The sequence below is a fragment of the Eptesicus fuscus genome, chromosome 7, assembly GCF_027574615.1.
Source record: "Eptesicus fuscus isolate TK198812 chromosome 7, DD_ASM_mEF_20220401, whole genome shotgun sequence".
NCBI lineage: Eukaryota > Metazoa > Chordata > Mammalia > Chiroptera > Vespertilionidae > Eptesicus > Eptesicus fuscus.
The window spans coordinates 15,300,937-15,326,674 of record NC_072479.1 but is presented as its reverse complement, the minus strand read 5'-3'; the positions used below and the strand labels follow the sequence as shown (position 1 = coordinate 15,326,674).

The 25,738-nt window shown below is 51.8% G+C and overlaps 1 protein-coding gene across 1 annotated transcript in view; it reads left to right on the top strand.

Annotated features, from left to right (window-relative positions):
• Positions 1-5,637: 5,637 nt before the first annotated feature.
• The window catches only part of WNT5B (Wnt family member 5B), a 147,570-nt gene continuing 127,469 nt past the window's right edge, over positions 5,638-25,738 (top strand). The window contains exon 1 of the mRNA XM_054718762.1: positions 5,638-5,934. The gene's annotated coding sequence lies outside the window, so the exon portion shown is untranslated. The remainder of the gene's footprint in view (positions 5,935-25,738) is intronic.

The window sequence follows — 25,738 nt, the reverse complement described above, 5'->3', positions numbered from 1 at the left end:
TCACTGCCTCTTGTGGAACGACCATTTTTCCTCACGCCAAACAAGTGCTTCAGAGAGGAAACGGCCTAGCAAAGCACCCAACTCAGAGAGCGGATTCAGGAGTTTATAAATGCCTTTGATGATAATCACAGGGAGACAAGCCATTACTTACCTTGAGATGTTGGGATTAGCTGTGGATTTTCTTTATCATCCTTATGAGTACCACTGAGCAAAAGTTAACTCTCCAACTCACGATGGCAATGGCGAAGGCAGAACCTAGAACCCAGAACCCAGTCTTATTCAGGCTGAACACGCCGCACGCGGTCCTTGCTAAGGCCAGGTCGGAAGGAATCGGCTGGTGAGAAACCAGGCAGGTTCCAGCTCTACCCACCCTCCACCTCCATTGCAATGTAGCACGAGGAGCTTATCGGGGACCTTTCGTGGGCCTTAGGGAGGGCGCCCCACCTTCTCCGGTTTACACTTACATTTCAGCAAGAGCCTCTCCCCTCCTAGGAGGCTTGCTGGGCGCTGGACCTTTTTGGTCTCAACCCGGCTCAGAATCACCTGTGGGACCTTCACAGCCCCAGACCACCGCTGGGCATGGTTAGGCCTGCGGTGCAGCCCCGGAATCTGTGAGTAACATTCTCTCCGGGAGGTTCTGATAAGCAGCAATTCACCCATCAGTGCCCCAGGAAGCCTCCCAAGGGACTATTTTGGACCAAATGACCTTGAGATGCCCTGTGGTCTGGCACAGGGTGTCTCCCACAGGCACTTCAGGCTTCCCAGGGGGGGAGGCTCCCCATAGCAAAGCGCTCTGCTTTCCTCCCCTCTCGCTCCTGCCTTTCCGACACCTAACCGTCCTCACCAACCGCTCCTGCTCCTGCGAGGAGGAAGAAAGGGGTGCCTCAGGCTCTGGAATGTGAGCCCCCCTCACTGAGCTCCTGGCCTCCTCTCCGCCCACCCCTTTCTAACAACAGGAATGTCTCACCCTCCTCACTTTTCTTCTCTCTGCTTTCAAGCGTGTCCAGGGTTCCCTTATTGTGGAAACCGCATCACTGGACCCCAGGGCCCCTTCCCTCCTGAAGCCCCCCTCTTCCTAGTTACACTCCTAGGGATTACCCACACTCCCTCACCCTCTTCCCCCTTGACCCCTGGCCGCTGGCTTTCAGCGTTATCAGTTCACTCCACTGAAACTGCCTCTCCAGCCACCCTGACCTTTAACCCCCTTCCACTTCACTGTTTCTTGCTGTCAACACTCGGATGCCCCCACTGACATTCAGATGGAATGTAGATGAAGTCAAATTCATTGTCTCCCATCCGCACATCCATCTTCCCCCATTTCCCCCTTGACTCAATCACAAATCCACGGAGCGAGGACCCTGAGGCCCAGAGAGGGAAGGCTCTGAGCAAGGTCAGGAGCCCTTCAGGAAGAGATGGGTGAGCCCAGGCCTCCACCCTCGGTCCCGACGGCCTCAAGCGGCCAGGCTCCCGCACCAGGCTTTAGCAGGCGGGCACCTGTCCGTGTTCGTTCCCATTTGCGCGTACCCAGGCCAGAGCCCGTGAGGGTGGGTGTCCTGTCTTCGTTTCCTCCACAATGTCCGTCAGTACGGAGGCCACGGAAGCACTGTAGTCAGAGTTGAGAGGAGGAAGCAGGAGGGCCATGGGGGTGCTGGAGACGCGAAAGGAAAGCAGCACTTCGTGGGGACTACAACCCAGATGGTGCTGCATTGGAGCCGCTGATCATCGGGACCATGTTCTTTAGAACTGCCCCCGGCCTCCTTCCTGGGCCGTGACCCGCGGCGCCGACGGGGTGACGGAACTCTTCCCCCCATCACTGGCTGACTCGGGGCTTGCGGTGTGTCGTGACCCTTCAACTGCTTCATCCCAGACATTGTTACAGCAGCAATTCACTCAGAGAACTATTTAGGAGCCTGTCTTCTCCTGGGAGAAAAAATGGGGTCAAAATCCAGGAGTTCAAGGACTGAGAGAACCATTAGACTGTCTACACGGAAAGCCAGGTCTATTAACCACTGTTAATATTTATTGAGTCCATACTGTATGGAAGGCATGGTTCTTGGTTTCTTTGTCTGCACTGTCCTATTTCGCTCTCACACTCCCATGAGGAAGGTTATCTTACCACCACTGCTTTCAGATGAGGAAACAGCCTTAGGGAGGTCGGAGTCTGGCTGGAGATGACTGAGGTAGTGAGTCTGGCTTCCCCGGCGCTGGCCCGGCGCCGCCTGCTCAGTAACCACACTAGACCTCCTCCCTGGGGAGCTGTTGCCTCTCTTTGGGGGACCATTGGTCAGAGGGGAGCCCTCCAAGTGAGACGAGCAGGACTAATCTTATTTGGTGAATCTCAGTTAAGATAAAAATGTATTGATAGAAGCAGTTTATGAACTGGTACGTCCTCTGCACATATTAGGTGTTAAGACTGTCAATAGTTTAGCCCTTCTCCTGCCTTTATACAAACCCCTTCAGCTGCCCGGTCCTTGGCGGGAACATTTCCCCTACAAGTGAACGGCAGTTTCCTCCTTACCAACCCGTGGCTTCAGCTCTTAGAGCTCCCTTTATCCAGATGTCCCAAATGGCTCCTGCCTCCCTGTGGGGTCATCTATGGACAGCGTTTGGATATGTAGGTCAGAATCTACCAGTTTTGTTTTAGAAAAACATCTAGGTAACAAGCACAAAATGAACACTGAATCACACAGACGATAGAGGCAAAGTTGGGATAAAAGGGTTATTCGTTTTGCCTCCCTGTCTTGTTCTGGGCTTCAAAGGCTCATCAGGCTATTTCCCCCGAGAAATTTCCCATGCATCCCCAAGCCCCTTTGATAGGGGCCAGAGAAGCCGCCTGGGAGGAAGGTGGGCCTCTCCAGAAACAGGGGTGCACCAGCAGCAGGAACGGCAGCGACACCTGAAGCTCTTCCTCCTGGTGTTGGGCTGGGGAAGGGAACAATTACCCTAAAATGCACTGCCCCAGGGTGGGAGGGCAGCCTAGGGGTACCCCCACAGGAAGGCCACAGAGAGCTAAGGAAATGGAGGAGACTGGCTTCCCCCTTACTCTTTCCGACAGGATTTTCAGTCGGCATTCTGGCGCGGAAGAGACCTCTAAGTGTGGCTGATGGCTTGGGAGGGCATGACAAGGAAGGGAGAACTTTGTCTCCAATAAACAGAGCAGGAATCGTTACAACTTTCCATAGGTCCAGATACGTGCTTTTTTTCTTTCTTTGTTTCAACCACAAATGCCAAGTTGGGATGTGTTTTATTCAGGGAAGAAGGCAAGAGACCCCACCCAGCAATCACAGACCAAACATGGTGAGAGCTCTCTCATTCCCACCAGCACTTGCCCCCAGGGCTGGCTGTGGACTCCCCAGCAGCTCAGTGACTCAAGCAATGGGGCGCTCACCACTTCCCTTGGGAAGCCGGCCCAGGGCTCCTCGCTGAGTGTTTTCCCAGCTGCTCCACCACAAGCTCCTTTCCTGGGGGCACTGCCGCTCCCCTTCCTGGGCCACGAGGCTTGACTCATCTTGGACGGAGATGGTGGGAGGTGGAGGGCTACGTGCGGGACATTAGCTGGCGTTGCATCCATCCGTCACCTGCTCTCCTCCTGGGTTGTCAGAGGGAGGCCAAGCAAGGTTGTCCCTTCTTGTGCTCATTCTAGACCCCAAATGAGGAATTTGTTCCCTACCCCAACCTTCCTCCTTTAGACTGGGAACTGGTCTCAGTCATCTCTGTGTGCTTGGGGTCCATAAATGTGTGTACGAAGCGAATCCCCACATTCTCCCAGGTTGCATCCCAGAACGACCAGGGCCTCCTAGACAAGGCCTTTCCTTGACCCCCCACAAAGATCCTAACCTCAGAGCCCACGCTTTATTCTGAGGAGAGGAACTGGACATGCTTTTAATGGGACAAAGTGGATTCTAAGCTTTTATGTCTGCTTTAGACCAGCTCTTCTCCCTGTCCGTCTGTCCCCAGAGATAAAGCCTTGAACTAGCCCCCCTAGGTGAAAACAACACCCGCCCCCCCACTCCCCAGCAGTTATAGACCACTCGTTTAAGGTTCCTGGACCTGGTCTCATAAACCCCATTCACTGTGAGGTGAGAAAGTCGTAGTGCGCCTCCGGGCCCAGGCCAACACAGTTCCAAGGAAGCTTTTCCCTCTCATTAGTCTGGTGTTTGCTAAATCAGCTTAGTTTCCTTATTGTAAAAAAGGGGAGGACAATAGCTCCTATTGCCACCCCATTGTGCTGGGCTCCCGCTCCCTCTCTCCCTCACTCTCCCTGCGGCCCCTAGCCCACGGAAAGGGGAAGGCTGACTCCTTGTTTGGTTACTAATTAAGAAAAGGCAAAATCTAGGATTATTTCTATTGTTGTTCCCCCCCCCCCCCCCACCACCACTGTACTGCTTTCAAAGGCAATTTCTTCAGCAGGCGGCCTCCGACTTACTCAGGGAAGAGATGGGTTTCAAACTGTAAAAGAAAAGGCAGTTGGGAGAGCAGGCCTCAAAGGTGCTGGCTGCTCCTGGTTGGCCCCTGACCAGAGTCTGGAACAGGGTCCCGGAGCGGGGGCTCAAGCACCTGCATCCCCTGGGACCTTGGCAAACTCCCTTTTGGGCAGGTCACCCTGGGGTGTTAAGAGGACTTGGAACCCCAATAAAAGTATTTCAACTTCGGTCTGAGCTGAGGCTAAAAACTGGACTCTAGTGGTATTTTCAGGCCACTGGCTCCCGTTAGTGACTATGGACTGATGGTGCCACTTTCCTGAGTCTTGGTTTCCCCCCCCAAAAAAAATCAGGTGAATAACTCAACCTTAAAGCTGTCAGAAGTGATGAGAGAATGCGTTGGAAACATTTTTCTTGGTGTGCCCCCCGCCCCCGCCCCCATCAAATGTCCTGTCCCAGAAGTCTCTTGCTGGGTGCTCTGGAAAAGGTCAGGGCAGGAGAGGCAAGGCTTGGGTTGGCAAAGCGGAAATAACAGATCACTCTACTGCTTTGGGGGATTCAAAGGAGGATAAAGCGCGAGCAGGAGTTTGATGTAAATGTAAGAGCTACTGAGCTAACTCTCCCCCCTCAGTGCCTCCAGTTCCGCAGCCCCTGCGGTAGGTGTTCCTGGCAGGGGTGCCGGGCGCCCGGGGCTGCTGGCCGGGCACCGCCAGCGGTCTGCTCGGGGCACCGGGTCCAGGTCCCAGAGCAGGAGGCGGTCGGGGCTCCGGGTGACGGAGGGGGTCGGGGAGGGGGCTGGGCGGCGGCTCCCCATCCACACCCCCGTCCAGGCCCAGGCCGCTCCGTCCAGAGGCCGAGGGAGGAGCGGTGTCCGCCCCGGCGGCAGGGCAGGTGCGGAGGTCACGGTCCCAGCGCTGGGAGGAGCCCCGGGAGGGGGTCGCGGGCTCGCGGGGGGGAAGGAGGGAGCCGGCCCGCGCGGCGGCCGGGGGCGGGGAGGCGGCGCGGGGGCGGGGCGGGGCGGAGGCGGCGGGGCTCGGATCCGCTCGCTCGGCGCCCGCCCGGCACTCCCAGCCGAGCCGCGGCCGAAACTTCTTGGGGTCCCGCGCTCCGGGGGAGAGCGTGCAGCCCAGCGACGGCCGACGGCTCGTCCAGGGCCCGGGGCCTCCCTCCGCGCGGCGCGGGCTCCGCACCCGACTTTCCCGCCGGCCGAGCGCGGGGTCCCGGGCGCGGAGCCGGGAGCCCTCCCGGCGGCAGGAGCGAGCGCAGACGCCCAGGGCCGCGGCCGCCCGGGCCGGGCAACGCGCATCCCGCGGAGGCGGCCCGGGCACCCGGCCCGGCGGGACCCGGAGCGGAGCGCGCCCGGCGCGGATGCGGAGTCCGGTGCGGCAGCTCGAGCAGCCTGCCCGCTGAGGGGGGCGGCCCCGGGCCTCCGCTCGCCGCGCCCGGCCGACCCGGCGCAGCCGTCGCTGGAGGAGCCGGAGCCCGCGAGCCTGACGAGCGGCGGGACAGGCAGGTAAGCGCCGGCTGCGGGAGAGGGGCGCTCGCGGGCCGCCCCGGCCCCGGCCCCCCGGCCTCGCCGCGCGGAGACGCCCCTCCTCGGCTCCCGCCTCCGAAACTTCCGAGAGCCCCCGGTTCCGCCCCCTCGGCGGCCGCGGGCGCTCGGCCCCCGGAGCGACCAGGGTGCCGGGAGCGGGGCCGTCAGGTGGGGGCAGGGAGCGCGGAGAGGGAAGGGGGTCCCGCCCCGGCCGCAGACAAAGCTGGGGCCGCTCGCCGCCTCCAGCGTGTGCGGCGCGGGGCGCGGGGCGCGGGCAGCGAGGGTCGGGTTTTCCCTCCCTCTCCCGCTGCTCGGGCGCGGGCGGCTCTCGGTCCCCGAGGGGTGGCCGTCTGAGGAGGTGGCCGGGAGGTGCCGCCCTCCGGCGGGTGCACGGACTTCCCGGGGCCCTGCGGGCGCCGGTCCGGGAGGCGTGAGCCCCTCCGGTCTCCTCGCTCCGGTCCCTGGCGCGCTCGGGCCCAGCTGGAAGGCTCTGCTGGCGGTCCGCGCCCGCGTCAGCCCGGCCGAGCGAGCACCGCGTCTGGAGGACTTCAGCCCCCGGAGGGGTTAGTTTGGTGCCTGAACTCCTGCCCGAGCCCAGGGCAGGTCCAGCCCGGAGTGGGGTCTGAGGTTTCCGTTTCCTTCCATCGCGCCTCCGCTCCTTGTGCACACCTATGCCTGCCCCGCGAGAATGGGGAAGTTACCTCTTTCTCCATCTTCTCGGGGACCCTCCGGCATGTGTGGCCGTGCGCTCAGTCAGGGCCAGATTTCCGAGATATTTTCGCCCTCCTCCTCCACTCACTGTGAGAGACGATGGTTCAGTTTACCCAGAGGAAAGCTGAGGTTGCTCAGTCCAGGGGACGGGTTCCCAGCTTGAATGGGGGCACTTGCTCTCCACCCCCAACTCCCACGGCCTTCACTGCTTTTGCCACCTGGCCACGTTGGCAACAGCTCTCAGTTACTACCGCCCTGGGCAGGGTTTCATCCTGGTACCTGGAGGAGAAAGGTTCAGGATCACGTTACCAATCCCTGACTGCTCTAGTCACCAAGACTGTGCCCGCTAGACAGAGCTGTGCTGGGACATCTGTGTCATGCCGTCTGTGTGGGTGCAGAAACCTCTGGGTCGGCGGGGCAGGGTCACACTCACACCCCCTGCCACATACCAGCATTCATGCGGGCACGTCTGTGGCTGTCCCTAAGGCAGCAGAGCGCCCGGGAGCAGCGGGCACGCCCTCAGAGAGCCTGAGGACCCTTTCCTGGTGCCAGCCCCTCCTGCTGCCGTCTGATTTGCCCGTGGGTTTCAAAGGCCAGACGGCTACACTCCGGCACGGGTGAGTGGGTGCTGGCCCCAGTTTATGCCCACACCCCTGTCCAGGTACAGACACACCAGTCCTGGCGAACACACCGACCTAAGGCAGGTGGGAGGCTGAGTGGTGGTTTTCCTCCATTTCAAAATAGGGTCTCTGTGAACAAAAGGTCTGGGGTTGTAAATAGAGAAGAAGCCGTGTGTCTCCTAAGGAAAGGCAAGGCCGAGAGGAGCGATGCCGCTGGGCTCGTGGTGGTGCTGTCAGGCCCGGGGGTCCAGGGAAATGAGGCGGCTGAACACCAGCTCTCGCCACTCCCAGCTCAGCCAGAGCTGACCCCAGGGTAGGAGGGAGTGGAGCAAAGGGACCGAAAGAGGCAATATGTGTTGCCCTAGCCCTGTGGTCGGCAAACTGCGGCTCGCGAGCCACATGCGGTTCTTTGGCCCCTTGATTGTGGCTCTTCCACAAAATACCACGGCCTGGGCGAGTCTATTTTGAAGAAGTGGCGTTAGAAGAAGTTTAAGTTTAAAAAATTTGGCTCTCAAAAGAAACTTCAATCGTTGTACTGTTGATATTTGGCTCTGCTGACTAATGAGTGTGCCGACCACTGCCCTAGCCGGTTTGGCTCAGCGGATAGAGCGTCGGACTGCGGACGGAAGGGTACCGGATTGATTCTGGTCAAGGGCACGTACCTCGGTTGCAGGCTCCTCCCTGCCTCCCTGGCCCGGACCCTGGTTGGGGCACATGCAGGAGGCAACCAATCAATGTGTCTCTCTCACATCAATGTTTCTCTCTGTCTTTCCCGCTCTCTTCCCCTCTCCCTAAAAATCAATGGAAAAATATCCTTGGGTGAGGATTAACAAAACAAACAAAACAAAACACACACAAAAAAGCCAATATGTGGGTAAATAGCTTAAGGGTAGCCCTGAGCAGCAATTCTTTCTTTTCCTAAAGAAAATCAGACTGAGGGCGTGGGATACACTTGGGGGGGTCTGCCTGCCAGGGGGGCGGGAGCCAGAGCTGGCTGGCCCTTTCCATCCATGGGTTTCCTACTTTCCCAGGCCCTGATTTCTTATGTATTCCAGTATGAATATGTGAGGGAAGGTGTGTGTGTGTGTGTGTGTGTGTGTGTGTGTGTGTGTAGGTGTTTGCTCAGGGTGTCTGAAATCAGTCCTCTCTTGAGTACATTTGGTGGTGGTACTATCTCCAGGGGTGTCTTATTGGCTTGAAACAACCTTTTTCTAAGAAATTTTCTACCCCAAAAGTTAAAGTTAAAGGGATATTGCTAGATTGGTGGGAGCCATGTGCTGTGAAATGAAAAAACCTGGGATGGCCTTCACCTGTGGATTTCACCCTCCTCTTACTCTAGTCACAGCAGGAAGGTTTTTTTGTTTGCACTTCTTCAAGAGGACAGAAGAGCAGGCCAGTCTGTCCTACTTTTTACGTCTAGCATAGCTCTGCTGGCTTCTGGATTGCATGGCCTGGCATCTCCAGCAGGGGAGGAAATTTTTACATGAAGTGATAGCGCTTGCCTTCTCTGAAATAAAATACGCCCACAAAAGCTTTCTTGTTTGCTGTTCTGAATTTGTTCTCCCTAGTGCCCTTCCAAACGGCCTGTCCTTTATCTCCCTAATCTTCTTAACAAGTCTTCAGACTCCACCTTTGTTCCGGCCCCACATCTGAACACAGTCCTCAGAGTTTGTTGTAGTTGTTTCTGTAACTCCTTCAGGCCTCTCAAGATTCATAAGAACGATGGATATAAAAATCTCCTAGTGAGGAGAGAATATTGGGGTTCCCACCCTTACTGAAGGGCATTCTTGGGTGGTTTTCAATGGGGCATCTTCAAATTGTATCCAGGAGTCCAGAAAAAATCCGGCAGAGGGGTTGGGGATAGATACGGTGATAAAGACAAAAAGACCTAATGATTTTAAATCTGAGCCACTTTTTAAAGTAAAAATGGCCCTCTCCCCATCTTTGAGGAGCGGCCTATTCGTTCCCCCACCAGCACGGTGGTGCAGCCTGGAAAGCAGACCTGCTGCTTGATGCCGTCTGGCCCGGCTTTCCCTTCAGCGAGGAGAGCAGGTGACTGCCCTGCTGTTGCCAGGCCTTCTCCAGGGGCAGCTCTGTTTACCTGGCTAAATTTAAACCTCCGCCCTCCGTCCTCCTGGACCCACTAGCTGGCCGTCTGGCCACTGGGCTGGCTCCCCCGGCAGCATTTCCTGACTCCTTCGCCCCTGTGGTTGCAGTTGGGCTGCATGAATCCTCTTCTGGACTTTCTAAAGTTGGTTCCTCTCCTCCCTGCTGCTCCACCCACGTGGCTTTCTTCCCAACTCAGTTTCCTCCTGGGTGAATTGGAGCCTGGTTGGTACTGGGGGGAGACTGCCCCCTGACCCCTCCAAACACCATGCACGAGGTTTCAGGAAACCTAGACTCCGGCTACTGTGCTGACTGTAATCATTGCCCAGCCCAGCCAGCGGCTCTGGAGTCCCCTCTGGGCAGCCCTGTGCAGCCTTTAAGGGCCCAGGCTGTTTTGTCAGAATTCCTCTTTGCACCTCCAAACCCCCGAAGAACCCATCCAGCCCTCCTATATGTCCTGTTCTTGGCATCACCATCTTTTCTTGAGGTTTTGCCTGGTAGGTTTATGGGGTGGGAGGAGGGGGGAGAGCACAGAGGGTGGTGGAGGGAGGAGGCTCATTGTAGCTTCTTTTTGGGGTTTCAGTTGTCTCTTCTATAAAGTGAGGAGGTTGCATTAGATTGTGCTAGAGGCCCCTTCCATGCTGTTTTAAATAGCTTTAGCTGGCTCAGTGCTGGAAACCCCTCTGCTGTAGACCAGGCCTGGGGGTGGGGAAGCAGCCAATCACAGAGGGTGCGTTCCCACGGGAGGGGCGGAGGGGCGGAGCGGCAGAGCCCGGCCCCAGCCCTGCTGCTTGCACAGAGTTACTGTTTCACAAGTCGTGGTCTTGCAGGCAGGGCTTGTGGTCGAGCTGGAGGCTCAGGTTGTGCTCCTGGGTTTGGGCTCTGGCCTGCCAGGGGCCTCTGTGGTTAGCCAGCCTCCGAAGGATTAGGGAGGCTCTGTCTCCAGCTTCGGGTGACTTCAGGGCTGCTGCCTGAGCTGCTGGGGGGAGGCACCCTGCGTCGATCTTAAACGGGTTTCCAGTCCTCTCTTCTCTAAGCTTCCCTGAGCCCAGAAATGCCAGCCCTTCAAAGGTTAGCCTTGTCTGACTAGTTGATAAAGGGTCAGGAGTGGATTTCCTGAGGTCTGGAAAATGATAGCTGGGCTTAAATGGGAAAAGGCAGTGGATTAAAAGTTCTTGGTTTACAAATCTGAGCCCCCAAAGGTCACTTTTGAAAGATCTGGAATGTTCCATCAGTAGATTTGCTCAGACTCCTTCTTGGGGAGCAAAAAAATATGGCAAGAAAGCTTTTCTAACACTAGCCCGCGGTAATCCTGCTTGCTGCTGAGCCTTGCTGTGCCCTCAGAGAGGAGCTGGACATTGAGGGCACAGGCACAGAGCAGCCGTGAGCCCGACGCTCTGTCCCTGCCCTGAGCCCCTGCCCTGTGCCCCTCGCTCTGTCCCTGCCCTGAGCCCCTGCCCTGTGCCCGACGCTCTGTCCCTGCCCTGTGCCCGACGCTCTGTCCCTGCCCTGTGCCCGACGCTCTGTCCCTGCCCTGTGCCCCGCGCTCTGTCCCTGCCCTGAGCCCGACGCTCTGTCCCTGCCCTGTGCCCGACGCTCTGTCCCTGCCCTGAGCCCGACGCTCTGTCCCTGCCCTGAGCCCCTCGCTCTGTCCCTGCCCTGAGCCCGACGCTCTGTCCCTGCCCTGAGCCCGATGCTCTGTCCCTGCCCTGTGCCCGACGCTCTGCCCTGCCCTGAGCCCGACGCTCTGTCCCTGCCCTGTGCCCGGCGCTCTGTCCCTGCCCTGTGCCCGACGCTCTGTCCCTGCCCTGTGCCCCGCGCTCTGTCCCTGCCCTGTGCCCGACGCTCTGTCCCTGCCCTGTGCCCCTCGCTCTGTCCCTGCCCTGAGCCCCTGCCCTGTGCCCGACGCTCTGTCCCTGCCCTGTGCCCCGCGCTCTGTCCCTGCCCTGTGCCCGACGCTCTGTCCCTGCCCTGTGCCCGACGCTCTGTCCCTGCCCTGTGCCCCTCGCTCTGTCCCTGCCCTGAGCCCGACGCTCTGTCCCTGCCCTGAGCCCGACGCTCTGTCCCTGCCCTGAGCCCGACGCTCTGTCCCTGCCCTGAGCCCCTCGCTCTGTCCCTGCCCTGAGCCCGACGCTCTGTCCCTGCCCTGAGCCCGACGCTCTGTCCCTGCCCTGAGCCCCTGCCCTGAGCCCGACGCTCTGTCCCTGCCCTGTGCCCCGCGCTCTGTCCCTGCCCTGTGCCCCGCGCTCTGTCCCTGCCCTGTGCCCCGCGCTCTGTCCCTGCCCTGTGCCCGACGCTCTGTCCCTGCCCTGTGCCCCGCGCTCTGTCCCTGCCCTGAGCCCGACGCTCTGCCCTGCCCTGTGCCCGACGCTCTGTCCCTGCCCTGAGCCCCGTGCTCTGTCCCTGCCCTGAGCCCCGCGCTCTGTCCCTGCCCTGTGCCCCGCGCTCTGTCCCTGCCCTGAGCCCCGCGCTCTGTCCCTGCCCTGAGCCCCGCGCTCTGTCCCTGCCCTGAGCCCGACGCTCTGTCCCTGCCCTGAGCCCGACGCTCTGTCCCTGCCCTGAGCCCCGCGCTCTGTCCCTGCCCTGTGCCCCGCGCTCTGTCCCTGCCCTGAGCCTGCACTTGCCACATCTCCCGGTTCTGAACCAGGATTTGTGCACCCCACCCACCTCTCTTCCCAGCAGAAACCCGGAGATGATGGGAGGGTTTCATTGCTTTGGGAGCTTGGAGTACAGTTGAGCCCCTTCCTAAACTCATCTCTAAGATGATATACCTACCTTACCCACATTCATCGAGAAGTTTCCCCTGAGAAAATTTGAGCAATGAATTATTAAATACTGCGTGCAAATCTTGTTTGGGGTACAAGATCTGCAATAGGAATAATCAACCCTTTAAAGATATTTTTGTGTATACGTTTTGAACTAGAAAATGCCATATCCCCCTCAGAAGCAGGAGCTGGTGGGTGGGGGGACGTTGTAGATGGCTCTGTCAGGGTAATCCACCAGACAAGAGGCTATAGAAAGCTGAGACAACAGAGACTAGGGTTTAGAGTCAGATGCCGGGTGTGAACTGCAGCCATCAGTAGCTGGCTGTGTACATGTCGCCAGAGCAGGTGACCTGACTTCTTGGTACCTCGGTTTCCTCATTTGTCAATGGAAATAGTACCTTGACACTCCTCTCATATGATTGCTGTGCAGTAGGTGGTGGGGATTAGTGTACGGAAAGCACTAAACCATGCCAGGGACTTTTCCAGGCTGCAGGGAGTTAGCTGTTTTGCACTGTTGATGAGGGGGCAGGGGCAGGGCAGTTAGAGCCCCTTGGCGCCTGCCCCTGGCCTGCTCTGCATTAAAGGTGTGGGCCGCCTTGGATGGGACCGTAGCAGCATACCCATCGCTGTCAGCATGTGCTGGCCCGTCTCAGGAAGTGACTCTCATAGATGCCATTTGATCATTACATCGATGGGAGTAGAGGGCCCCAGCTTGTGGAATGACCAGTGACGGGAGGTGACAAGTGTCCCGGGTTGGCTGTCACGAAAGGAGGAAAGTGGGACACTCCCTTTTCCCTTAAACACAAATCCTGGTCTTGCTCAGGCCGGGTCCCTGGCTGCTCTCGGGGGGACCTGGAACATGCCTCCATGCTGCCATTGCAGGTAGATATTTTCCATACGTGTGTGACCAGATTGAGACGGTGAAGGGACCGGAGTAGGAAGGAGTTCCATGGGCTTCATTCCCAGCGCCTTGCACCCCAGGCACAGTCATCGACCTTGCTAGGTGGTCACTCCAGACTACTGGCACCATCTGGAAGTCACTGAAACGCCTCTCCTTGGACCCAGGGTGCCCCAGCAGGAGTACCCAGTAAAGCCTTATTGATATCATTAGAAAAGAACTGATAGGAAAAGACCTCCGTTCTCCCTCCTCTTTGATGCATGTTCATCACTTGGTTCCAGGGCACCTCACCCCCCTAGTTGCCCTTCTCCCTCCCTGGCAGCAGCTGTCCTGCCTTTCTTTCTCTCCTTTAACCTCTTCTCTGCTAGTACACGTTAATGGCTGTAAGTGCTGTCTGCACTGTTAGTAACCCCACATTTTCATCTCCTGCCTGCTCCTTTCCCTAGACCTTCAGATGCACATCTGATTGCTTGAGCAGCATCTTATTCAGGAGATCTGAAAGGCATCCCAGCCTGAACTTTGACCTTTCCCCTTAGACCTGCTCTTTGCACAGTATTCTTTCTCTATCTCATCCTTCTAGTTGCTCATGCCATAAACCCCGAAGTTTGTCCGTCTCTCTCCCTCCCTCCCTCCCACTGCCCACATCCAGTCCACCAGTAAACCTTGTTAAATCTGCTTTCAGAAGACACTCAGAGCCCTGGCCGCTTCTCCCTTCGTCCACCCCTTCCTCTCCTCCTGGCTCATTCCACCAGCAGCTCCCTCCTGAGTTAGAGTAACAGCCTCCCAGCGGGTCTCTCTGCTTTAATCATCTGCAGCCTTCCTGTCGAACTATGTCAGGTCGGTTTTTCCCTCAGAGCCCTCCGATGGCCTCCCTTCCATCTCCTGCAGGATAAAGGCCGAGTCCTTACCAGCCCGGATGACCTGACCGCTGCTCCCCCTGCAGCCTGCTCCATTCTGTCCTTCACCCTAGCAGGTGGGCCCCCACCAGGCCCGCTTCTGCCTCGGGTTTGCACCTGGTCGTTTCTCCGCCCTCTCCTCCTCCGTATTCCCTCAGACCTTTCCTCAGACGCCATCCCAGCGAGGTCTTCTGTGGCTCCACGGTATAAATTGCAACCCTCCCACCTGTTTCTGAGCCCCTTTCTCTGCTTTGTTTTTCTCCATTGATCATACATCTTTTTTGTGATTTTTATTTTTTTGTTAATCCTCACCTGAGGCTATTTTTTCCATTGCCTTTCAGAGAGAGTGGAAGGGAGGAAGGGAGAGAGGAAGGAAGGGAGGGAGAGGAGTTGGGGGAGAGAGGAGAGAGAGAGAGAGAGAGAGAGAGAGAGAGAGAGAGAGAGAGGAACATTGATGTGAGAGACACATGTGGATTGGTTGCCTCCCACATGCACCCTCCACCCCCTCCCCCAGGTCCAGGTACAGAGTGAACCTGCAACCCAGGTATGTGCCCTTGACTGGGGAATCGAACCCGGAACCCTTCGGTGTGCTGGGTGATGCTGTAACCACTGAGCACACCGGCCAGGGTGAACATGCATATTTTTTATATTTTACTTACTTGCTGTCTTGTCTGCTTCCTCTTACTAGAATGTAAACACCATGAGGGCAGGGGGTTTTGTCTGTTTTGTTCCCTGTTGTATCTGGAGCACATGGAGCAATGCCTGACTCGTAGCGGAAGAAGGAACTGAATGAATGAATGACAGGGGCTGTGTGTCACCATGGACAAGTCTGAGGTAGATGGGTTCACCGCCCTCGGTCTGTAGCTCCCTGTCCTTCCCTTCCCCCTCACCAGCCTGCAGAGGTGGGGCAGCTGGTGAGAACCTACGGCCCGTTACACACCTTACTTTAACTGTCGAAGTTAAGACACATTCACCGAAAATCATTACGTTTTTTCCATTTATTCATATTTTTATTGAAAAATATGAAGAAAAATAAAATAACTCCACGTTAGAGATAATCATTGATAATATTTTGGTGCTTTCCTTTTCTGTCTTCCCTGCACATCTGTGTACAAGCACATATGTGTTTCCAAAGTGTGTGTTTCCTACGTGCTTGTCTCCCTTCTGGATGGCAGTGGAGGTGGAGGGTTCAGTGCCGCCTGTCAGGGCCTGGCCTGTCGCCGATGCACAGAACTGTAGGCGAAAGCAGTGAGTGGACAGGGGTAAGTCGTTGTAGTCTCGGCAGAGACAGTCCCACTGGTTTCTTTACCCGTTTGGTTCATGAGCCGCATGGTGAGCATGACATCTTCACCGTTTGTTTTCTTACGCTTCTAAGATTGTGTTTCTAAACCTCGGCACCATTGGTTACTTTGGACCCAATAATGCTTTCTTGTAGGAGGCTCTCCTGTACGTGTGGCCAAATCCCTGACCTCTACCCCAGACCCAGTAGCACCTGCCCCCCAGTGATGACAGCCCAAACGTTCCTAACATTGCCGAATGCCCCGCAGGGGGCCACCTGCCCCTGGTTGAGGACCACTGTTCCAAAGTGTCTCTATTTTATCCTGACAATTTTTCCTTGTTCTCATTTCCCCCAAATCCTTTGGAATTACTATCTGGTTCTGCTCGTATTTCTGTGCTGCTGTATGAGGGTGAGCCCGTAGACGTTAGATGTGAATTTTGGCCCCAGCTTTCTCACCGGCTGGTTGCCCCTGGTCCACTCTCCACAGGACGTCTCTCACCCCGCTCCCCCACGACTCACTGGCCACCCTGCTGCTCTAGGTCCCCCTCCTGCTCAAAATGCTCCAGTGACGCCTCTTTTTCCTACTGAATTCATGTGGTATCTTTACTCTGGTGTTCAGTACCTTTCCAGTCCTAACTAACCAGCCTTTCCCGACCCCGCCCTCCCGCTCCCTACCCTGCAGTCAGCCACAGGCCCTGCTCCTCTCAGAAGCCCCTCCCCGCCCTCTCTCCCTGTTCGCACCTGCCCGTTCTTCCAGGCCCAGCTCAGATGCCACCTCCCTGATCGCCTCTGTCAGAATGATCTCTCTGTGGTGGGAGGTGGCTCCCTGAGGGGTTGTCATAGTTCAGAGGACACGCATTGTGACGGCCCTTTGCACACTTGGTCTTAAATTGTAGTTCACGTCTGATCTTCACGACTAACTATGTGGCTGGTTAAGCCACCTTCTCAGGTAGATCTAAGGTGAGTCCCTGTATGCAGCTAGGACCAGGGGACCGCCTCAGAGCAGTGAACAGCCGTCCTACTGATTAAATGGGTTCCGAAATTGAGCGAGGTGTCCTGTAGCTAAAGGGGTTTTGTCATTTACTGTGAAGTTTAAGTGCAACATCAGGCCTCCAGACTTTAGTTTAGTCTGGCAGTGAGTTTCAAGCTTCTCGAAGCCTTTGCCCGCTGTGCCTCCTGTCCCCTGCCCAGGGGACAGCACATGGCCTTTGGGGGGGCAAGTGGACTTGGTTTGAATCCTGACTCAGCCATGCACAGCCTATGCCTGTTTAGCTTTTGTGAGTTCCCAGTTCTTCATCTTTAAACAGGGAAAGCAATGCCCGATTCATAAGGTTATTTTGAGAATTCCTGCACGTAGTATGTCCGCAGTCGGTGTGCACTCCCTTCTTTAACTCTTCACTGAAGACGATGAGAGTGTTAAGAAATTGTTATCTCGACACTCCAAATACCAAGCTGCTCAGAGCCTGGTCCAAAAGAACTGAGTGTCTCATAATTTGGTTTGTTTGACATTGAGACCCGGAAATTCTCTGATATGGCAGCTACTGGTACCAATGAGCTGTGGAAAGCGGCACAGCTTCTGGCTCTTGAGATTTTCCTTGAAGGGCCCAATAGGAGTTCCTGGAAGGCAGATGACGCTTACGCATCTTCATTCCTCTCTCCCACTGACAGTCCCAGCAGTCAGCATTGATACCATTCAATAATACTGATACATTAGAATTAATGAGCTAGATTTTTTAACAAAAAAAATTAAATTAAATTAATGAGCCAGTGGCTTCTGAGAAGGTTATAATCCCCAGTTGGAGAAAGCTGGTTTTGAATTACCACATTTCATCAACACTAAGACACATTTTAACATACCTGAGGTCAGGATGCATCTTAAAATCAATGTACTGTTGTCTAATTGGGAGTACTTTCCTTTCTTAGGTACAAGATAGTGGTGCACTTTAGAATCGGTAGCATATTAAGTTTGGTGAAATAAGGTAATGTCATTGATTACCAAAGATGACCTCTGTCCTTTCCTGGTGCCTGCCTCAGTATTCCCTTGGAAATGTACTTCTGCTGTTTTGCAGAACAGAGGATTTAGAGTGGCACCTTCATATTGAACATCTGCTGACTAGGAGGTAAAACTGAGATAGGAAATTCTAGGCAAAGACCAGATGTCCCACAAACCCTGGACCCCAATACGTGAGGGTGCCCAGTGTCCTGCGGTCACCTGTGAAACCGAAGTCTAGGGTTACTGCCCCTGCTCCCAGGGATCGTGGGTAAAATATAACTTAGGCAAGTCTCCCTTTCCTCATCTGTAAGTGAGTTCACCATATAGCCACCCCCGCCCTTTGCCTATCTCACAGAGCTGTTGTAGTGCAAGGTGAGATAGCATGTACTAGTAAGAAAGTAGTTTATGACCAACGTAAAGTGCTGTTTCTATTTGTAGGATGTGGAGAGTATGTGACCCAGACACTTAAAATCACTGACAAAACACAGCCCAGGTGACTCAACAGTGATTCATACCTGGCACTTGTCTTCTTATTTCTCTCTTTCTAGGAGAGAGTCTTTGAAAACTTTGTAGAAGCTTATATGATGAAGTGAAATAGTATCCAAAAGTATCAAAAAGAAGTTATATCCTATAACTAGTGTGAGCTGTTTTTTTTTTTTCTTCTTCCATTTTATATTTTCCTGCCTTGGCATTGGAATAGATAAAAATATCAGTAACATTAACACAAATATCTTTATCCTGAAGGATAAGTCTAATCTCTTATGTACAGTGCTTAAGTTAAGAAATCAAGTTCTGCCCAGCCGGTGTTGCTCAGTAGTTGAGCCTTGACCTATGAACCTGGAGGTCACAGTTCAATTCCCAGTGAGGGCACATGCCCGGGTTGCAAGCTTGGTCCCCAGTAGGGGGTGTGCAGGAGGCAGCCAGTTGATGATTTTCTCTCATCATTGATGTTTCTCTCTCTCTCCCTCACCCTTCCTCTCTGAAATCAATAAATATACATATTAAAAAAAAAAAAAAGAAAAAAGAAATCAAGTTCTACAGCCCAGTTAGTGCTGGCCCAATCCTGGCCCTAGAACTCACCCCTACACAGAAGTGATCTTGAGCAAGTTACCCAAACTCTCTCTTGACCTCAGTTACCTTATCTGTTAAAATCCTTTGGGGGCTGTTGTGAGGATTAAATGAAATGCACGAAAGCACTTAGCAAGGCCTTACATATGAAGCACCCAGTAGATGTTCACTTTAATTATGCTTCTAAAGAACCACAAAAAATGCTATTGTGCATTCTCCAGAGACTAGTTCTGCTGACATAATCAAAAGTTTGGTTATGTCTGGAAAGCAGGGGTAGAGTTGGTGTTATTTTCATACTTAAGCATGGTATTAATAAACTACACAAACATGTCAGTTCAACAGTAACCTGACCTCAATAACATTGCATTTTCAAATACATAGTTTGTTATGCTGTAACCAAATCAAGAGGATCCTGGTCAAAACCTTACCAGACAGCTTTTAAATATTTTCTTTCAAGTGAGATTGTTGCAATGCACTGTCAACCATCCCTGTGCTAGGAAGAGGCCTAAGTGGCATCTCCCTTTGATGCTTGAGAGCCTGGGAGGCCTGCTTCTGAAAAATATCATGAACTTGCTCCCACAATCTGTTTGCATTTGAGGGTTAGAGAAAGTCTTAGGACTGTCAAAACTCATAAACGTCATAAATTCTGCTCTCTGTTTCTTCACATGCTGCTCTGTATCGCCACATTTGAATGGTGGGGATGTCACTTTTCCTTTTTAATCAACTTTATTGAAGTATAATTTACATACAGTAAAATTGTAATTGTATAGTACAGTAAATTTGGACAAATACATACACCCATGCAACCACCACCCCAATCAAGATATTTCTACCTCCCTGGTCCCCTTACAGTCTGCTGCGTAGTATTGCATTGGATAGATATGCTATAGTTTGTTTATTCACTTTTGGTGGACATTTGAGTTAATCCAAATTTTGGTTAATATGACAATCTCCATTTTTTAATTGGGATGTTTAGTCTATTCACATTTAACCCCATCTTTTAGCTTATTTTGAAATCATTTGACTTACAGTAATGTTTCAAAAATAGTTCAGAGAATTCCTGTAGGTATACCCTTTACTTAGTTTCCCCCGTTAACATTTTACCACAGAAAGTTAACATTATTACAGTAGTAAGTAATGTACAGATTTTATTCCAATTTTCCCCTAATGTCTTTTTCTGGCCCCAAATCCAATCCAATATCTCACATTAAATTTACTTGTCATGTCCCCTTAGTCTTCTCCAAACTTCCTCAGTGTGTCTGTTGTTTTCCATGACCTTGACATGTTTGATGTGTACCCTTATGGAATGCTCTCTCAGTGTGGGTTGTCTGATGTTTTCTCATGATTAGATTGTGGCTATGCATTTCTGGCAGGGATGCTACAGCAGTGATGCTGTGTCTGCCTCAGTGCATCCTGTTAGGGAGACATGATCTCAGTGTTTCTTACTATTGGTGATGTTAAGTTTTGATCCGTTAATGTAATTTTATATGGTTTGGTTAAAGTCTACCATGTTGCTATTTGTTTTCCATTCATCCCCTCCCCTGTTTTTGTTGTTGTTATTATTGCTCTGGGGCTAACTATATGCATCCTTAATTAACCGGGATCTTAGAGTATCTCTTCACAGTCACATTGTACCTCTCCCTGTCCATACTTTACAGATGTGATAAACTTACAACAGTGTAATTCCACTTACCTGCTGCCATGTGTTAGTATGTTGTCATATCTTCTACATAAGCTATAAGCCCCTCTTATGGAGTTACTAGAGCCCCGATGCATGAAATTCGTGCAAGAGGCTCGGCCCTCACAGCCCTGGCTTCGTCCTGAAGGTTGTCAGGACGGTCGTCTGGATGGTCGTTCTGCTGTTCAGTCTAATTAGCATATTAGCTCTTTATTATATAGGGTTACTTTCGCTTTAAACAGTTGTCTTTTCAGTAAATTATGAGAAGAAAGAAAAGAGTCTTTTTTTTTTTTTCATTCCATCCTCATCCGAGGATATATTCCATTGATTTTTAGGGAGAGTGGAAGAGAGAGGGAAAGACAGAGAGAAATATTGATGTGAGAAAAACACATCAATTGGTTGCCTCCTGCATGAGTCCCAGCCAGGGCCCAGGCCGGAAGGAGCCTGCAACCAAGGTACATGCCCTTGACCGAATTGAACCCGGGACCCTTTACGCTCTATCCACTGAGCCAAACCGGCTAGGGCCAGAAAAGAGTCTTTATGCTTATACTTTTATTTCCCATTTCAGGTGTTTTTCATTCTTTCCTGTTGACCCAATTTTTCAGCCTGATGGTTATCCCTTTAGTATTTCTGATAGTGCAAGTCTGTTTCTCTCAGCTTTCATTTACCTGAAAATGTCTTTACTGCATCCTTGACTCTGAAGGATATTTTTGCTCACTATAAAATTCATGTTTTCTTTTAACCATTTAAAGTGTTCTGTCCTTTGTACTTTTTTATGAAAAGTCAACTGTCTTTTAAAAAAATCTTTGTTCCCTGTACATAATGTCTCTCAGCTCCACCATCCTCACTACTTTCAAGTGATTAACTGGGGAATATATATATATATATACACACACACACACACACACACACACACACACACACACACACACACATACATATATATCCCATAGACACAGACAATAGTTTGGTGAAGGCCTGGGAGGGGCAGGTGCAGGGTGGAGGGGGCCAATGGGAAGAAAAAGGACATCTAAATTTTTTAAAAAGACTATCTTCCAGCAGTTTGACTATGATGTGCTGAGGCATGGTTCTTTTTATGTTTATCCTTCTTGAAGTCTCTGAGCTTCTTAGATCTATAAGTTAGTGATTTTCATCAAATTTGGGACATTTTTGATCATCATTTCTTCAAATTATTTTCTGTCTCATTCTCATCCTCTTATCCTGTTTTTTTTTTTTAAAAAAAAATGTATTGGGCAACAGTTAATAACATTATTTAATTTTTAGGTGCACAAGATTATAATTTGATATTTGTGTAATATATTGTGTAGTCCCTTTTATGCCAAAGTCTAGTCTCCTTTTATTACCATACTAGTGGCCTGGTGCACAAAATTCGTGCACAGGGGGGTGGGGAGGTTCCCTCAGCCCAGCCTGCACCCTCTCCAATCGGGGACCCCTTGGGGGATATCCGACTGCCAGTTTAGGCCCGATTCTTGTGGGATTGGGCCTAAACCAGTAGTCGGACATCCCTCTCGCAATCTGGGACCGCTGGCTCCTAACCGCTCACCTCCCTGCTTGCCTGATTGCCCCTAACCTCTCTGCCTGCCTACCTGATTGCCCCTAACTGCCTCTGCCTGCCTACCTGATTGCCCCTAACTGCCTCTGCCTGCCTGCCTGATCGCCCCTAACTGCCTTCCCCTGCCGGCCTAGTCTCATCCCCAACTGCTCTCTCCTGCCGGCCTGATCTTGCCCCCAACTGCCTCTGTCTGCCTGATCACTCCTAACTGCCCTCCCCCGGCCTGATCTTGCCCCCAACTGCCCTCCCCTGCTGGCCTGATCTTGCCCCCAACTGCCCTCCCCTGCTGGCTTGGTTGCCCCCAACTGCCCTTTTCTGCTGGCCTGATCTCGCCCAGTTTCTTGTCTCTCTTTGTTTTTCTCAGCAGTCCTCCAGGCCTCCCTGCCTCCCTTTCCCGGCTGGGAGAGGGTGGGGCCAGTGGGGGCCGCTCCACCCTCTGTCCGCCCTCCCTTCCATCCAGACCTCTTCAGGCCCAGTCTGTTTTGTTTCCTCATTCTGAGACGAGGATCCGAGAGCGAGCTGGGAGGGAGGGAAAGAAAGAGAGAAAAGGCTGTGAGCTGGTGGGCGCTGTGTGTGTCTGTGCGTGTGTGCGGTTGTGAGTGAGTGTGAGTGTCAGTCAGCCCTGCCTCCCCCATCCCTGTCTCTGCTGCCACAAGTCCCCACCCACCAGAGCCTGCTGCGCGCACAGCCTGGGCGTTAGGTCAAGCCTCTGGTCGTTGTGGATGTGACGGACCCAGGGTTTATATATATTAGGACTAGAGGCCCGGGGCATGAAATTTGTGCCCTCTCAAAGTCTGGGAGCCCTCAGGGGATGTCCAACTGATGGCTGAGGCCCGCTCCCCTAAGTCGGCAGTCTCACATCCTTAGCACTGCCTCGGAGGCGGGAGAGGTTCCTGCCACCGCCGCTGTGCTTGCCAGCTGTGAGCCTGGCTTCTGGTTGAGCGGTGCTCCCCCTGTCTGAGCGCACTGACCACCAGGGGGCAGCTCCGGTGTTGAGTATCTGCCCCCTGGTGGTTAGTGCGCATCATAGTGACCAGTCGTACTGCTGTTCGGCCGATTTGCATATTAGCCTTTTATTATATAGGATAGTTGACTCCCTTTACCACTTCACCCTTCCCCACTTTGTTTCCTTTCTGGAAACCACCATTCTGTTATTTGCATCTAAGAGTTTGTTTTGTTAGTTTGTTACTTTTTGCTTTATATTCCGCATATAAGTAAAATATCCTGATGTTTTTATGACACTTATATTAGGCTGATTGATATTTGTCACGTACGTTCCTAAAATTTAGTTAATTTGTCTTTTCCTTCAGATTAGATTGTTTTTGTTTGTTTGTTTTTGTGTTAATCCTCACCCAAGGATATTTTTTTCCATTGATCTTCAGAGAGAGAGAGTGAAGGGAGGTGGGGTGGGGGGAAGAGAGACATAGAAAGAGAGAAACATCGATGTGAGAGAGGGACATCAATTGGTTGCCTCTCGTACATATCCTGACTGGGCCCGGGGATCAAACCTGCAACCCAGGTATGGGCCTTTGACTGGGAATCAAAGCTACGACCATTCAGTGTGTGGGCCAATGTTCTAACTATGGAGCCACGCTGGCCAGGGCCCAGATTAGGTAGTTTTTATTGGTGTGTCTTAATGTTCACCAACTCTTTCTTCTACCATCTCCAGTTTGCTGTTAAGATTATCCAGTGAGCCCTAGCCTGTTTGGCTCAGTGGATAAAGTGTCAGCCTGCGGACTGAAGGGTTGTGGGTTCGATTCCAGGTCAAGGGCATATGCCCTTCAGTCTGCAGGCTGACGCTCTATCCACTGAGCCAAACCAGCTAGGGCTCCCCTGAGATTCTTTATTTCCACATTAAGACCACATTTTTATTAAGTTATCTGAACAGAGTTGCCTTTAATGACTTAAATATACTTATAATAGCTTCCTCAGAGTCTTTGTCAGCTAAGTTCAACATCTAGGCCATGTCAAATTTAGTTTATTTTGACTAATTTTTCTTAAATTTCCCCTATTTATTTTTTGCCTAGTGATTTTTTATTGAATAATGGGCATTGTGATAATGTATTTTAAAGACTCTGAAGTGTGTTGGTTCTTGTTTTGGCAGACAGTTAAGTCACTGGCTGATCACTTTGTGCTGGTGTTGGCTTAGTTTGACACTTTGATAGTGTCGATCTGTAAAAAGCACAAACTTTAACTTGGCAGGACTGACTCCGTCTTTCCTGCAGATCTTGTCAGGGCTTGGTTTTCGTTTCTATGAGATTGGGTCTAGAAGAGGTCTTACTCAGGGGCATGGTCTTTTCTCCGAAGGCATGTCTCACCTGGATTCCAGGGATGTTAACTACCACTTACTTTTTAAATATATGTGACAGTTCATTGAGATTTAATTCACATACCATACAATTCAGTCATTTAAAGTATATATTTCAGTAGTTTTTAGCATATTCACGGAGTTGTATAATCATCACAACAATCAATGTCAGCACATTTTCATCTTCCTAAAAAGAAACACTGTACCCACTGGCAGTCACTCCGTTTTCCCCCAACTGCCCTACCGGTTCTAAGCAGCCACCAGTCTACTTTCTGTCCCTGTTGCCTATTCTAGACATTTCATAAACATGGAAACATACACTATGTGGCTTCTTTCACTTAGCGTAATGTTTTCAAGGTTAATTCATGTTGAAGCATGTGTCAGTACTTTATTTCTTTTCTTTTTTTTTACATCCTCACCTAAGGATAAGTTTATTGATTTTAGAGAGAGAGGAAGGAAAGAGAGAGAGAGAGAAACATGGATGTGAGAGAAAAACATAAATTGATTGCCTCCCTTATGTGCCCTGACTGGAGATCAAGCCTACAACCTAGGTATGTGCCCTGACCAGGAATTGAACCTGCAGCCTTTTTGGTGTGTGGGATGGTGTTCCAACCAACCGAGCCACCTGGCTGGGGCTTCATTTCTTTTTATGGTTGAATAATAGAGCACCTTTTATTTATTCTTTCACCAGTTGACGGACATTGGGGTTGTTTCTGCTTTTGGGCTATTATGAATAATGTTGCTATCAACATTTGTGTCCAAATTTTTGTGTGGAAACATGTTTTCCTTTTTCTTAGGCATATGCTAAGGGTTGGAATTGCTGGGTCATTTGGGAACTTTATGTTTAACCTCTTGAGGGACTGGAAGACTGTTTTTCAAAGTGGCTATACTATTTTACATTCCCACCAGCAGTGTATGAGGGTTCTGATTTCTCCACATCTTTATCAACAGTTATTATTATTATGTGTTTTTTAGTTATAGCCATCCTAATGGATATTGCTATGGACTGAAATACGTACCCTCTCCCCCGCCCCCCCCCCCATTTACATGTTTGAAGCCTAACTCCCAATATAGTGGTATTTAGAGATGGGACCTTTTGAAGGTAATGTGGGTTAGATAAGGTCATAAGGATAGAGTCCTCATAATGGGATTAGTGCTGTTATAAAAAGAGCCAGTTTGTTCTCTCGCATCTGCCACGTGAGGACACAGTAAGAAGGTGGTTGTCTGCAAACTAGGTAGAGAGCCTTCACCAGAACTCAGCGATCCTTGCACATTCATCTTGGACTTCCAACCTTTAGAACTGTGAAAAAATAACTTTCTGTTGTTTAAGCTGCCCGGTCTATGGTATTTTGTTATGACAGCCTGAGCAGGTTAAGACAGGATGAGAAGTGGTATTTCATTGTGGTTTTGATTTGCATTTTCCTAATGGCTAATGATATTGAGCATTTTTTCATGTGCTTATTGGCCATTTTTATATCTTCTTTGGTGAAATGTCTATTCAGATCCTTTCCCCATTTAAAAAATTGGATTATCTGTCTTTTGAGTTGTAAGAATTGTTAATATATTGTAGCTAATATATATATGATTTTGCAAATACTTTCTCCTCTTTTATGGGTTACTTACTTTTAGATGCATTGTTTGTGCCACTGAAGATGAACGTTTGAAGCATGTTAAGTGGCTAATACAGGTCTCTGAGGCATCCTGCGTTAGGTATGGATAGAGGAAGTGACCTGAACATCTTTAGAAAATCCAGTCAAACCATGATAAATTGACAGACTATAAATCTTCATATATTTGGTGTATTTAATGTTATTTTCTTGTATAATAAGTAGTAATTTTCACTAATTGATGAAGTTCCAGGAGCTCAGAAACCCCTTCCTTTGGGACA